The sequence below is a fragment of the Brachycentrus maculatus genome, unplaced genomic scaffold (genome assembly GCF_059751285.1).
Source record: "Brachycentrus maculatus isolate JH-2025_06_01 unplaced genomic scaffold, ASM5975128v1 h1tg000561l, whole genome shotgun sequence".
In the NCBI taxonomy this organism is placed as follows: domain Eukaryota; kingdom Metazoa; phylum Arthropoda; class Insecta; order Trichoptera; family Brachycentridae; genus Brachycentrus; species Brachycentrus maculatus.
Genome location: NW_028281304.1, coordinates 135,116 through 151,974, shown reverse-complemented (window position 1 = coordinate 151,974; position 16,859 = coordinate 135,116). Strand labels below are relative to the sequence as shown.

General features: G+C 28.9%; 2 long non-coding RNA genes across 2 annotated transcripts; both read right to left on the bottom strand.

Annotated features, from left to right (window-relative positions):
- Window positions 1-2,132: 2,132 nt before the first annotated feature.
- Window positions 2,133-11,517, bottom strand: LOC148301457 (uncharacterized). Its single transcript, XR_015838789.1, has 3 exons — window positions 11,422-11,517; window positions 7,058-7,331; window positions 2,133-2,215 (listed from the first exon to the last, which is right to left on the bottom strand). It is a non-coding gene; the product is annotated as an uncharacterized LOC148301457 (long non-coding RNA).
- LOC148301458 (uncharacterized) lies at window positions 4,859-5,931 on the bottom strand. Its single transcript, XR_015838788.1, has 2 exons — window positions 5,879-5,931; window positions 4,859-5,634 (listed from the first exon to the last, which is right to left on the bottom strand). It is a non-coding gene; the product is annotated as an uncharacterized LOC148301458 (long non-coding RNA).
- Window positions 11,518-16,859: the final 5,342 nt, after the last annotated feature.

Genomic DNA, 16,859 nt, shown 5'->3' with positions numbered 1-16,859 from the left:
AGGTTTTTAAATTGGTTCATATGTATAGAACTTGAGTGAACAAGAATTTAAGTGGTGTGGTTGTCAATAATGGGTAGAATTGGTAAATGTTACACGTGTGTAAAGCGATCACTTATACCAGTCTATGACGGTCGTCAGCCCGTAAATGCCCAGACTTCCGTATTCTTCTCCATCTTTGATGAGATGTCAAAAAATAATACGAAAAATTAGCGAAGAATGAATCAAAGTTTGTATTCTCTCATGAGAAGGACAAAGCTAGAGATCATGATTCAAAAATAATTTAAAATTTTCAACAAGGCATTTTGATGCAATATCCTGAATTTCTTGTATGTTTTTCACAGATTCTTTGTGACACATTATACAAACTTTACAAAATAAATTAACTTTGTTTTTAACCACTATTTTATCGGTCTAATTTTTCTCCAACGGGTTTCGTAAAGAATCTGACATCTGACGTCCTCATTCCTGACGAAGTCAGACCACTTTACACCCAGTATTCGACTCAGACACCTATTTTCAAAGCTTTCCAGTTTCTGTATTCAGTGAATGTATTACATATAATTGCCTTGGTTGTCATTTTAATTATAAAAAAGTGTAACATAATGATGCAATAACTGGATAAAAAATCCTATTTGCAAATTTGTCCACGTGGTAGAAAAATAATAAAGAATTGTCAAAAAATCTTAACTGTAATATGAAATCTTAAACGTGCAAATTTAGAAGACGACCGGCTGCACTAGAAGTTCATGTAAAATTTACTAGTTTTAGAGTAGTAAATGAATGGAGAAAAAACTGTTTTTTTAATTTATTTTTCTATATAAGATAGGGCAAAGTTACAAACTCATTTCGATAGATCTCCATAGCTGGTGGTGTCTGAATTCGTACTGAAAGCGACCCTTTATGCTGATTAAGTTTTGTGTTTCTTCAACGTATACGTAGGCAAGCAACGCTGCTCCGAGCTGGATTTGATTATACGGTGATTATCATTTGATTAAACTCGCGTGTGCACGTAACCTAACCTTACTGTGGGGTTTCCCCAGTACAAAGATGCTATACATCATTGAAATGTAACCTCCATTCGTTTAAAAAATATTCATTGAAAATAATACTAGGTGATTTGAACAACATTATAATGAAATCAAAATAAATTCACCAAATTCTAGTAATAAAGAATATATACAAAAACTAAAATACCTACTATAAGAAAGTAATGGTCCTATGGAAATTACGACGAAGAAAGAGTAAAAATTTATTTGTTATTCCAGACACAAATTTGAGGTTGATTTCCTTGTCAAAATCATATTCATAATTTTTTTAGATCTTGTTGGCACTGAACTAGGCTTCTTATCCGCACCCCAATGGTGCATAGGGCACTGCATCATATAAACACAATGTTATCTTGACTGTTAACACATGAATAAAAGGTGTTCAGACCTCTGCTTCAGGTACCAGTCCAGGGTAATATTGAATAAGTATTAAAGTTTAAAAAAATATTTTTTTTTACCCCTTCCCCCTGGGAATCGAACCCGGCACCTCTAGAACGGTAGCCAAGCGTATGACCATTAGCGTATTACACTACGGAGACGATATTTTTTTTCCTTTTTTGGTATTTTTATAATGGGAAATAATTCTTTTTTGCGTCATAGTGAATGTATCCCGTGAACCAACTATACGAATTGATTAATGAGAATCCTTTTGGAAGAAGGTACAGAAAAAGGATGTTTTTACCTCTCCCTTTCTCCATTTAGGGTCGTTGCTCCTGTACCAATCCTACCTGAATAAATTCTTCACTTGCCAACTTCAGAGCATTGAGAAAAGAAAAAAATAATAAATGTTTTCATCGAAGTGGTCTCACATTACGTATGTACAAAAGATACATCGCGAATATATTATATTCAAATAAATCAACGTAAATCATCATAATACAATGTGTATTGTTCTTATATAAATATATTGATAAAAATAAGGTAAAATAATTCATTTAACTGGTCACATTCATTTTTTTTTTACTTTTTTTATTACTTTATATATTACTTTATATTACTAACGGCTAATGCTTTTCATAAAAAATATGTAAAATAACAATAAAGAATGCACTTATAAAAATAAAATAAAACAACATTTTAGTGTGTCCAAATACTAATGCTCTCTGGAATGCTTCAACAATAATCTGGCGTCCTTGTCATCTTTCGTGAGGACTTTCCAACAGGGATACCTGCAAGAAAACCTTTATAAACCTGGTATCAATATAGGTATATATTTGATTGAAATTCCCCGAAAATTAATGCACAAACGTAGTAAAAAATCGTCTTGAAAAAATATTTTATTATCTTCTACATATGCACCCTTTAACATCAAAATTTACAAAAGGCAATATAGAGTTAACAATATTTTTAGTGTGTCCAAATACTTGTTCACAAATCTGGATTGTCTCCAATTACAGGAGTTATTTTTCGCATTAATTTTTGACATCTTAACATAGATGAAGAAGAATATGGAAGAATGGGCATTTACGTAAGTACTTAGTCTTCATCTATGCTGAGATGTCAATAAATAATTTGAAAAATAACTCCTATAATTAGAGATAAATATAAATAAATAACTGGTCAAATTATAAGCTAAAGTAATTAAATGAAAAGGGATATTCTGGCGTTTCTCATGTATGTGATTATAACCCAGTATTCGGACCTAAGATACAAATGAAAGAGTTTCTGCTCAACTGAAAGTTTTTTTCATCTCACAGATAGATGTCTCTTGCGAAATTCTAGTGATTCAAGCACTATATTTCGAAATTTGATCATACATATAGAACATCCAAAATTTTTAAAAGTGTAGCAATCATGGGTAGAATTGGTGACTGTTACACGTGTGTAAAGTGGTTACTTAAACCAGCCTAAAGACCCTATATTCTTCATCTTTGTTCAGATGTCCAAAAACACTAAACTGTATAATACGTTTTACAGTATCCAACGGCATAGTAATATTCCTTGAAAAGATATGTATTATTTTCTCTAAATATACTATAGATAACGAAAAAGAACAATTACATTTTGGGATTCCCTCGACATGTAAGAAAATGTGTAATAATCGCATATCTTAGTATTTTTAGGGAAAATTTAAGTGTTAAATAAAGGGTCATTAAAATGTTCTTCATTAAATGTAGATCAACTGACTGTAAATATATATTTATATTTATATCTATATATATATATATATATATATATATATATATATATATATATATATATATATATATATATATATATATATATATATATATATATATATATATATATATATATATATATATATATATATATATATATATATATATATATATATATATATATATATATATATATATGTAAATATATATATATATATATATATATATATATATATATATATATATATATATATATATATATATATATATATATATATATATATATATATATATATATATATATATATATATATATATAAATATGTATATATTTATATATATATAATATATATATATATATATATATATATATATATATATATATATATATATATATATATATATATATATATATATATATATATATATATATATATATATACATATATATATATATATATATATATATATATATATATATATATATATTTATATATATATATATATATATATATATATATATATATATATATATATATATATATATATATATACATATATATATATATATATATATATATATATATATATATATATATATATATATATATATATATATATATATATATTTATATATAATGTCCGCCTCCGTAGTGTAATGGTCAGCATGCTCGGCTACCGTTCTGGAGGTCCCGGGTTCGATTCCCAGGGGGGTTTAATAAATGTAAGTGATTTTTTCACTCTAATATCTATTCAATATTACACTGGACTGGTACCTGAAGTGGAGGGCTGATCACCTTTTCTTCATGTGTAATCGATCGAGATAACACTGCATTTATATGAAGCAGTGCCTATGCACCATTGGGGTGCGGTAAAGGATTAAAAAAAATATATGTATATATAAATATATATATATATATATATATATATATATATATATATATATATATATATATATATATATATATATATATATATATATATATAAATATACATATATTTATATATATATATATATATATATATATATATATATATATATTATATATATATATATATATATATATATATATATATATATATATATATATATATATATATATATATATATATATATATATTTATATATATATATATATTTATATATATATATATATATATATATATATATATATATATATATATATATATATATATATATATATATATATATATATATATATATATATATATATATATATATATATATATATATATATATATATATTATATATATATATATATATATATATATATATATATATATATATATATATATATATATATATATATATATATATATATATATATATATATATATATATATATATATATATATATATATATATATATATATATATATATATATATATATATATATATATATATAGGGTAGACTGGGTACGGTTGAAACAATTTTGCTTATATTGTCCATAGTATTGCTCTTTACAAGTCAAGCGATGATGAAGATGCATTAAATACAAGAGCATGTTTCTGTCTACTAATGGGAAGTATTATTTCAGTACCCGGTGTGTTATTTTTAGTGGCAGATCAAATTTAAAAAATACATCCGATTTGTTTCAACCGTCCCCATACCAGGGGCAGTTGAAACAGTGATTGGGGTCAGTTGAAACACACGCAAATAAATCAATATTTAATATTGTAAGACGTTTTATTCATTATTTATTTTTGTTTTATAAATAATTATGGCACCGCATGACAATATTAATCAGTCTACAGATATGTAATGAACAAAAACAACTAAAAACAATGGCATTTAAAAAAAAAACAAATTGAACGAAAATAATCTGTGAATAAACTAAAAGGAAACACTTCTTTCATTTTGATTAGTCATAAATCAAGTGAAAATCTAGCTTTGGGATCATTCCGAGTCGCAATTGTGGCTAGGACCACCTTTTGTGCAGTCTTCTTGAGCCCACAGTTTACAAGTGGTGCACTGTATCCACTTTTCACCGGATCTGCTCTCTGAATACAGTGACAGACAAACAAGACAATAGCACTCGTCCTCTTTTGATGATGATTCCTGTTGCGTATTATGATCCTTTAACGATCCTTCTACTTTTTCCTCCATCCAATCTTTTCTTGACTTACTTAGTTTTCATCCATTTCAACCTTATTTCATGCTCCTTTCTTATCTCATCTTTCTCTGTTTTTTTAGTAGCAAGTATTTTGCAAGCTCCTGCTCCTGCTCTTTATTAAAAACTTCGTTGTGGGGTTCATATGCCATTTTCTTCTTCACCAGATGCATCTCGCTTTCGTATATATCTAATAAGCGAACAGTGGTTTAATCCATGCTTTTCCGCCGCTTTTCGCAGTGAATCTCCTGCTTTAACCTCCTCATAAGCGTATGTATACCTCGACAAGTCGACCTCCCCTCTCGAAGTCTTTCTTGCGCGCACTCTCGGCATCTAGAAAACAGGAAAACTGAAAAAATATGTTGTTTCAACCGTACCCACAAAAAATGTTTCAACCGTCCCCAACCCCTCCTTTAGGTGGAAAACAGAAAATAGTAATGTTAACAATAATGGCACATTTAAACTAATCACTATATCGTGTTCTACAAGCTTCATTTCAAACACGAAATCATACTCAATAATATCGTTTCAATAGAAACCGTAATAAAATGAAAATTCTTAGAACAAAAATACTTACTTTTGGTTATCAAAATACAATAGGGCCTCCTACAAGCAACTGCACCGTGCGGCGAGCGATGCAACACTGATATTCGTGTTTGAACTTGTTGTCCGCTTTGTTCGTCCCTTGGACCCTTCACCCTACCACATACGGTTTGCAAGATATTTGCTCTGTTTCAACCGTCCTTTGTTTCAACCGTACCCAGTCTACCCTATTATATATATATATATATATATATATATATATATATATATATATATATATATATATGTGTGTGTGTATAGGCAAAGTGCATAGGGCACTGCATCATATAAACGCAGCGTTAACACATGAAGGAAGGATAACCGCCCTCCGCTTCAGGTATCAGCAGTCCAGGGTAATATTGAATAAATAATAGAGTGAAACAATTACTGATTTTTATTTGAACCCCAGCCCCCTAGGAATTGAACCCGGAACCTTCAGTATGGTATATATATATATATATATATAAACCATAAAATACATATTTTGACAAATTGATGTGACGTAGTGAATATTTCCAAGATTTTTTTATTTTATTTAATATTTTCCTGAAGAGTCGTATAAATGCGACAATTAAAAGATTGTTCCATTACGCTTTTAATTGACTTCTCTGTCATTACCAATTACGTTGATAGAACAATAGATGTTGAACTTACATCATGAATGTATGATAACAGAAAGATTATTATTATCATACAATTTAGGTACATACAAAATAATACTAAAAACCCATACCACGGCTTATATCTAATATACACACAAAAAAGAGAAAAAACATATAAATAATAACTTTTTTATAATTTTCTTAGAATTTACTCTTGATCATTTACCTATTCATTTATTTGGCCTTTGTTCCATATTTTATTTTGACCTCTAACCTCCGTCGACAACCAAAAATGTTTGGAACGATATATTGAAGTGTTCGTCTCCCATATTGTTTGTTAATTACACATAAATATTTGTATTTTTGTTATTTACACATATATTTCTATTTCATACTATTTCTGTGAGCCTTAGCGGCTCATTATTAAAAATAGGTATCAAATTGTGGTAGAGTGGATTCGAACCGAGAAACCCTGACTTGAGAGTCTGCGATACTAACCACGGGACCACAACCCGACACCTTCGTTGTAATATTAAATTATAAAAAGAAAAAAAAAAAACAAAAAAACTCACTCCATAGCTACAGTTTTGTCCCCAGAAACTCACTCCAGGGCAGGTTAATATATCCATAAGGTGATTGCAACGTCTGTTAGGCTTTGTACGTCTTCTTACGAAACGTCATTAGTTGATCCGGTATGGTTCGCAATCGCGTATACAAGTTATGGCGGTTCAAGTTCAAAGACACTGCGTCAATGCTGCTCGGGAGAAGGCCTAGGTCTGCGTCTGGTTGCATTGCGTAACCATTGAAGTCCGTAGTTACCCGCTTCGATGATAAAGTGAACTGCGCCTGTGGAAGTTCAAGTATAAAATCCTTATCACTTAAATCAAATAAAGCTTAGCGTGCGTCTAAGAGGTACTAGGCAAAAATCTGTATTCGAAGAATTTGTACATAATGCAAACTATGCCATGTTCTCTCCGATTCCGCGGCTTCACATGTTAGCCAATGCTTTTGAAAGTATAGATTTATTTAATATATTGTTATCCTCCTTGAAATCTGTACTTTCTCAGAATTTCTTCTCCATGTTATAATGGATAAATTTAAACGTTGTGTTTCACTCTCTCTTGCTGCTCGCTGATAGTGTTTCAAGGACACGTATTTACCAGTGCTTACTATTTGTAATTTTATTATGATTTTATGTTATAAGACTATTTGTTATAAGACTTTTTGTTTCTCTATTAGTGTATTCATCAGTGTATTTTTATATTAGATACTGTGTATATGTATTATCTTAAAGGCTTCAGCCGTTCAATAAATAAATAAATAAATAAATAAGCGTCAACATACAGCACAACATTTTGAGTGTGCCAAATACTTGTTCACAAATCTGGATTATCTCTAATTATTGGAGTTATTTTTCATACTATTTTCAATTCAATTCAATTCAATTCAATTAAATTTATTCAATAATTAATAAATACATTACAAACAAACATTTAAGGCGTAAACATTAAAAAAACAAATTAAAAAGTAAGCAAGAAGACTCTAGTTAAATGCGTAAAAGCATCCCGCTTCGGGAAACTCCTTCGGACACATGGAACAGATGAATATCCAATGTGATATTTATCAACATAGCGGTAGCTCTTTCTACAGGCATAACCATTGGCAGGTTGGTCCTGCATATTTTGTCATAGTATGACAGTCGTAAGCCCCGTAAATGCCCAGACTTCCATTTTCTTCTGTGTCTTTTTTGAGAAATAACTCCTATGATTGGAGATTATCCAGATTTGTGAACAAGTATTTAGACACACTCAAAATGTTGTGAATACCACGCGGTGCTCTATGCACCATCTGGGTTGAGAAAGGAAAGAAAAAGAAAGATAAATAATTTATGAATGTTACATTTTAAAACAGTAATTTTGCAGCTCATAATATATTTCATTACTTTTAAACAAACAAAAAACATCTGTTGATCTATGTATATATTTATTTATTAACTAGAATTATTGATTTAGTCTTGACACATTTCTCGTTATCACGCCAAATAAATTATATATAATAATAAAAATAATAAATGGATATTTATATGATAATCACAGTAATTTACTCTCAATAAATATGTTTCTAAGATACAACGTTTTAAGTGTGTCCAAATACTAGTACACAAATCTGGATTATCTCCAATTTAAGATGAAGAAGCATATGGAACATTTTGAGTGTGTCTAAATACTTGTTCACAAAATCTGGATTATCTCCAATTACAGGAGTTATTTTCATATTGTCCAGAATTTGTGAACAAGTATTTGGACACACTCAAAATGTTGTAAATAAATTATCTGGTCAAATTATAAGCTTAAATAATAAAAATGAAAATGGTATTGTATGGCGTTTCTCATGTGTGTGATTATAATCCAGGATTTGGACCTCACATACTAATATAAGAGTTTCTGCTTAGTAAAAAGCTTCTTTACATCTCACCAATAGATGTCTCTAGTGAAGTTCTAGTGATTCAAGAACAAGGTTTCTAAATTGGTTCATGTATAAAGAACCTCCAAGAATTTGAGTAGTGTGGTTGTCAATAATGGGTAGAATTGGTGAATGTTACACGTGTGTAAAGTGATCACTTAAACCAGCCGATGACGGTCGTCAGCCCCGTAAATGCTCAGGCTTCCATATTCTTCTTCATCTTTGATGAGATGTCAAAAATAATATGAAAAAGCATATGAAGTCTGTACAGACTTCATATTCTTCTTTATGTTTGTTGAGATGTCAAAAAATAATATGAAAAATAACTCTTCAAATCTTTACAATACCTTTATTGTTTTTATTTATTTATTGTTATTTATTGTTTCGGCATTAACTTTGTGGTAAGACATGTTACAATGATTAAAGAAAACATTTGTTTTTTACCACTTGAGTTTTATTATAGACTACATGTTTCAAAAGTTAAACTTCCATCATTCAGGTCTGTATAATAACTAATAATAGTTATTATACAGACCTGAATGATGGAAGTTTAACTTCTGAAACATGTAGTCTATAATAAAACTCAAGTGGTAAAAAACAAGTGTTTTCTTTAATCATTTTACAATACCTTTTACAAAAAACATTTCTGCGATTACAGCTGTTTTTTTTATAAAACGTTATGCTTAAACATGCAATGTGCAAAATACAAGTATGTATAAAACTATACTTACAACATTTTGTATTTTTTTTTTGTGTTCATATAATTCTTCACAAATCGAGGAGTTATTTTTTAATAATTCCATTAATTGGAGATAATCCAGATTTGCGAACAAGTATTTGGATACATTTCATATGTTCTAAATAAATAACTGGTCAAATTATAAGCTGAAATAATACAATTAAAAGGATATATAATAAAATGTCGTAACCGACATCATCAGACCAGTCTAATAATGTCGACGAAATCCGGTTGCTGGTCAAATAAAATTAATGTGGAAATAATTACAAACTTGCTATTTTATTATATAAAATGCAGTCCTACCAAGAAATGTCAGTACAAAACTTAAATCTAATAAAAAGGATATTTTGTACCATTTCTCATGTGTGTGATTATAATCCAGGATTCGGACCTCACATACAAATGAAAGAGTTTCTGCTCAATGAAAAGCTTTTTTCATCTCACCAATAGATGTATCTAGTAAAATTCTAGTGAAAACACTAGGTTTGAATTTAATCAATGTATTTAAATGTTTTAAGAATTTGAGTAGTGAGGTTGTCAATCATGGGTAGAATTAGTAAATGTGATACGTGTGTAAAGTGATCACTTAAACCATCCTATGACGGACACAAGCCCCGTAAATGCCCATCCTTCCATATTATTCTTTATCTATTATTTTTGGACATCTCATCAAAGATGAAGAAGTATATGGGAGTCTGGGCATTTACGGGGCTGACGACCGTCATCGGCTGGTTTAAGTGATCACTTTACACACGTGTAACATTCACCAATTCTACCCATTATTGACAACCACACTACTCAAATTCTTGGAAGTTCTATATATATATATATGAACCAATTTAGAAACCTTGTTCTTGAATCACTAGAACTTCACTAGAGACATCTATTGATGAGATGTAAAGAAGCTTTTTATTAAGCAGAAACTCTTATATTAGTATGTTCTTATATTATTATATATTATTATATTCTTAATCTATCTAGGATAATGATTAATTACCATCAAATGAAACTTTTCAAGCTAAATATTTGCCTGTTTATATTATGTATTTACCAAAATGATGAAAGTTTTTTTTCACGATCGATGATACTTGTATTCGTGTAATTTGTATGGCGACAATGTCAACACTAAGTGTGCAAAAAATTAAAGACGTCAGTAAAATAGGTAGGTATTTGGTTTCTCTATGGAAAGGTGTATAAAAAGAAATTTTTCGCCATCATCACTAAAGCAAATTATATTATATTACCAAGTATCTAAAAAAACAAGTTACATTACCAATAATATATTAGTACTCGTAATATCAAGTATGTGTACATAGTAGTGCATGTTTGTTCTGCAACCTCTAGTGTATGTTGGTCCTTGGGTTGACCAAAATCGCATGTGATCAACATTTTATGTAGTTATAACCTTTTCCTCCCTGCCGTCCCTCTTACAGGTATTATATCAAATTACATATGTGAAATTTTGTAACTTGAATGTTACAAATACCGGATATTTTGTTACTCATGAAGATAAATGTATTTATGTAACTGTTGAACGTAAAATTGTAAACTGTAAAATATAATAAATAGTGTTATCGTTGTGACGTATGGTATTGTTTGCATGCTGTTGTAATGATTGTCCTGACGAAGGGACGGGTACGTCTCGAAAACGGTAGACGAAAAATCTCGGTGAGTGGTTATATGCTTATATAAATAACGTTTTTTGTAAAAAAATACTAAAGTATGTGTACATACTTGATACTAGATTCTTGATTTCCTGAAAGGTCAAATGCGTTGAAGTAATGTTCACCTCCTGTTACCTAAAGAAGACGAACAAAAATAGGAACTCGCCGTGATTCATGAACGTGGTCAAGTTGATCCGGTATTTATTTACATGTATTATTAGTATTGTCAACTGGAACGCAACGGAACTGGCCAGGTCCCGCGTATAAACCCGAGCCCGAAGCTAATGCGTAAGTACGGCGAGTTATAATTCCTAAATGCATTAAAAACCACACTGCTGTGACGTCAGTCATCTTCGTCTCGGCTATATAAGCGTCGGCGCTCAAATTGGCTCTTCACAAACCAGACAGTCGGGAAAGATAGTACACGCGTTTAGTTCAAAGCGAGACAAGTCGCCGTGTTTTATCAGCCGAGACCCGATAACATTATTATTGTAATTGACCACGCGTTATTATTATCAATCAGTAAAGCTTTAATCGAGTGCGGAATTATTATTAAAATTAACGTAAAAAGGGGAAAAAATCACCATGTATCCTAATCCGTTTGAGAGGAAGCACTCCACCATCCGTCAAGTCATCGACAAGTTCCTGAAGCCCGACTTCGGAACCTCCAAGAAGAAGTGGCTACCCAAGGACAAGCTGGAGAGGCAGAACAGTTCTCGGTCTTCGTCTTCCAGCGATTCGGCCAAGTCTGGCGGACATATCAAGCAGTCATTCCTCTACGCGATCAAGACCTGAAACAACCCAAGGCGAAGAGTGCCGAGCGCCTATGTGATCTCGCGGATAACCGAATCAGATGTTCCTTAGTCTGTGCCAAGCTGTGATGTTCCTGATTCGTCCTGTGATGCAGTTCGAATCTATCGTTTTATATAAACCGGATAGAGCGTGTTCCTGATTACTCGCGACAATCCGGAAGCGACATAAATTGTTTTAAATCAAGCGAATAAATCGCTGCAAAGTGTCAACCGAGTTGAAATGTCATGCGATAGAAGTTAGTATCTTGATAAGTTCATTTTGTCGAGACGCTCGTGAAAACTTCGATTATTGCTCATGTCATATTATATTGACAAAAAATTGAACCGTGTCATTGACGTAATATCCTTTTTATGTGTATTAATTTGTTTTCTAGTTTTAGAAGTATCTCAATAAGTCGCATGAAAACATAGATTTTTGTTCGTGTCATTTTATCTTGACGAAAAAATGGACAGTGTATTTTATTGTCAATATTTTTTTTCATTTAAAGGAAATATTTGTACTAATTATATTATATTATGTTAAATATGTCTCCTTATATTAAGTTTGTTACTGGCGATTGCTATCTGTGATATGATAATTTACCAAAAACCTATTTATGTTAAACTTGAATAAAAGATTTTTATATTAATTTGTTTGTTTGAATAATTTATAAAAATACAATAAGATTTAAAACTTTACAGGGATAATTCAAATGATATATCTATAAACTCTGGTAAATGCATATACAATACATACCGTAAGTAAAACATACATACATATAAAATTGATATTTTCGTTGCTTGGATGATATCAAAGAAAAAAAGTTAGCATCTCAACATAGAAGAAGGAGTATATGGAAATCTAGGTATTTACAGGGCTTACGATCCGTTTTAGGGTGATTTAAGTGATCACCTTGTACAAGTGCAACATTCACCATTCTACCTCATTCTCACCGTGATTTACTACAACCATCCTGCTAAAATTTATGGAACCCGGATATGTGAACAAATGGACCTAAAATGTCGAGAAAAAAATAACAAAATATATCAAACAAGTATAAAGATTTTTTAAAAATTTACCTATTTTTAATTTAAATTTCGCCTAACAAATACCACCATTTCGGAAAATCTATCGTGACACGTGTTCCGATGCATTGCGCATCACGATTTCAATTCAATTCGATTAATTTATTTTCAATATACATAAACATTACAAACTAAAAAAAATAAAGCGTATACATCGAATACATACAAAAATCTAAAATATGCAAGAACTATTGCTAAAGGTGTAGAAAAATCATGTTTGAAAATGCATCGAAGCACATGTCACAATGTATTCTAAATTAAAGTGGTATTTTTAAGTGAAATTCTGGTAAAAAATTTTGATTATGACTAAAAATATTCGTCAAAATGGATATGGGTAATCTTAAGTTGACATAAATTTAAGGACTTTTGTTAATATAACTTGGTTATGGTATGCCAGAAGTTATGCTATGACAGAAGTATAGGTGAAATACATGTTTTCACTATTATGTTGATTATGTTGACATTGTTAACATGAGCATTTATGTCGGGTTTTAGTTTCGTAGTTAGTTAATGTCGTGGATTCAAAATCAGAGTTTCTGGGTTCGAATCCACTCCATCGAAAATTGATGGCCTTTTTAAATAACGGAACCAAAAGGACTATAAAAGATTCTAATTGAAATATAGTGTGAAAATAATGTATATATTATGTGTCGGGTTGTGGTCTCGTGGTTAGTGTCGCTCGTGATTCTCGGTTCGAGCCCACTCTACTACAATTTGATGCCTACTTCTAATAATGAACCGCTTAGGCTCACAGATATAGTATCATATAAAAATATATTTTTTAAATTTATATATATATATATATATATATATATATATATATATATATATATATATATATATATATATATATATATATTTATATATATATATACATATATATATATATATATATATATATATATATATATATATATATATATATATATATATATATATATATATATATATATATATATATATATATATATATATATATATATATATATATATATATATATATATATATATATATATATATATATTTGTATATATATATATATATATATATATATATATATATATATATATATATATATATTTATATATATATATAATATATATATATATATATATATATATATATATATATATATATATATATATATATATATATATATATATATATATACGTATATATGTTTGCGAATATATAAATATATTTATTACAAATAAAGTTTTCGTTCAAATTCGTTATGCAAAAACACGTTGGTTCAAGATATCCGATTTAAATAAATTTTAAAACCCATGTCTGAATATGGAATTATTTAAATGAAGAGAAAATAACTTCTTTATTTATATATATATATATATATATATATATATATATATATATATATATATATATATATATATATATATATATATATATATATATATATATATATATATATATATATATATATATATATATAAAACTCTTTTCTTTTCAAAACCATATAATTATTTCGAAGAAAATAATAATAATTAGAAAATGTTACCTGAATTTAGAGAAAATAAAGATGCGACCAAACGAATACTGGACCTTTATACATATTGATTCGAGAATAATAATAAAAATTTAAAGAGATAATTTCGTTTTACTCATTGATTTGGCATTAACTTTATTGAAAAGCATGATGATTCAAAAATCAAATAAACAAAACATTGTATAAAACCATTATATGGGTTATTTAGTGTAAACACGGCTAGTTTCGAGAACTATAGATGTTCTCATCAACATGTGAAAATACAAAATCAGTTTGTATCAGAAAATACAAATACAAAATTTCACTTGATGACTACATCATTCTCGAAACTAATCGTAATTACATAAATGAACTGGAAAATTTAAGTTAACTAGGTATTGTGGATGACTGTAATTTTAGTTTTTTTTTCCTTTATTTCTAATAAATTTGTTATTTTGATACCGCTAGTATCAGTAATTACAAGTTACCGAAAGAAAATAATAGATTTGTTTGTCACCAAAAAGAATCAAAGTTTGAGTTTTTTTTTCTACGAAATATATATTATATAAATTTATTATAGAATTCCAGCACAGACTTGGGGTAAAAAAAAAAACATAGCGGGTAGGTAGCATTAACCTTTTGATAAAATGAAAACACAACTGCTTAAGAATTATGTTTATCTGTGTATAAGTATAACAAAGCTAAAATTTTAAACTCTGTTTAGAATACTAACATAGGCCTGGGTAAAAAATAAATATTCATCAATTATTTTTTCGGTAACTTTAAGGCCCAGCAGTCGTTAAGTCGCAACATAATTTTCTCTTAATCCTGTAAACATTTTACGTAATTAATTTTTTTAAACACCGTTTTTGCATTAAAAAAAGTTTTTGTTCGAAAAAATTATATGGTTTTGAAAAGAAAAGGGTTATTTAGAGGTTAAAAAATATATTAAAAAATATTTTTTCTGTGTATGTATGTGTTCTAAAATTATCATTCAACAAAACATAACCATTATACATTATTTGATAAAAGTCGGGCGTGAATAGATATGTGACCTCTCCGGTGGTCTCCGGTGGAATGAATTCTGTGTTGGCAAATATTCGCTTAAAAATACCGATATTTAAAGAAAGAAGTCATACTTAAGTAAGTAAAATTAATTAGATTAGTAAAATAATTACACATACTAATAAAAGAGTTCCTGCTCAATAAAAAGCTTCTTTTCATCTCACCAATAGATGTCTCTAGTGAAGTTCTAGTGATTCAAGTAATTGTTTTTTGTATTTTTTTTATAAATTCCTTTTTACGTTAATTTGTTTGTATAAGAAATAACTTCAAACTTTTCAAATTTAATAAAGGTTAGCGAAGATCTATTAGTGGAAAACAAATACGTCGTATAACTTAAAGATAGGTTTATATCTTGGATAAATGGTGCATAGCTTTGACATCATTTGTGTTTTTAATTTGAAGGGAATCCCATAGATGGCAATAATTGAACATTTTATAAATAAATGAATGATGAATGTTTCTGAAAATTTATTCATTTAAAGAAACTATTTTAAATCCCATCGTGGAAACTTTTCGAAAAAATCAATTTATTCCATGTGCGTGTTGAACAGATGCATAGAAAGTATACGAATTTATAATTCTATATCATATAACTAACTACCCAACCAATTCTCACATCACTTCCCCGCAGGGGTAGGTAGAGAGAATAGAACGCCAAACCAATTTGTATGTGTGCTAATATTCATCACCTCTTCCCCATAAAAAATACAGTATGAAATATCATATAAAATACAGTCATTACCTGTAATTTTCGGCCCCTGTAGTGTACTGGTAAACACGTTTGGCTACCGTGCTGAAGGTCCCGCGTTCGATTCTCAGAGGGGTCAAAATAAATATATCGTAGTCGTGCAGGAGAAAGTGACCAACTAACAAAACGTAAAACGTTCAGGAGGGCTATTTAATTTACTTTTGCTCGACAAGAAAATAAACATCAATGCAGTTAGTCATTTTTAACAAGTCAATATATTATACTTCCACGTTTAAAATACTTTTGGATTTTTTTCAGGGTAATATCAAGCTAGTAAGATATCAAATAGTCAATGATCACGTTTTTGTAAAAAATGCACTTGGTCACATTC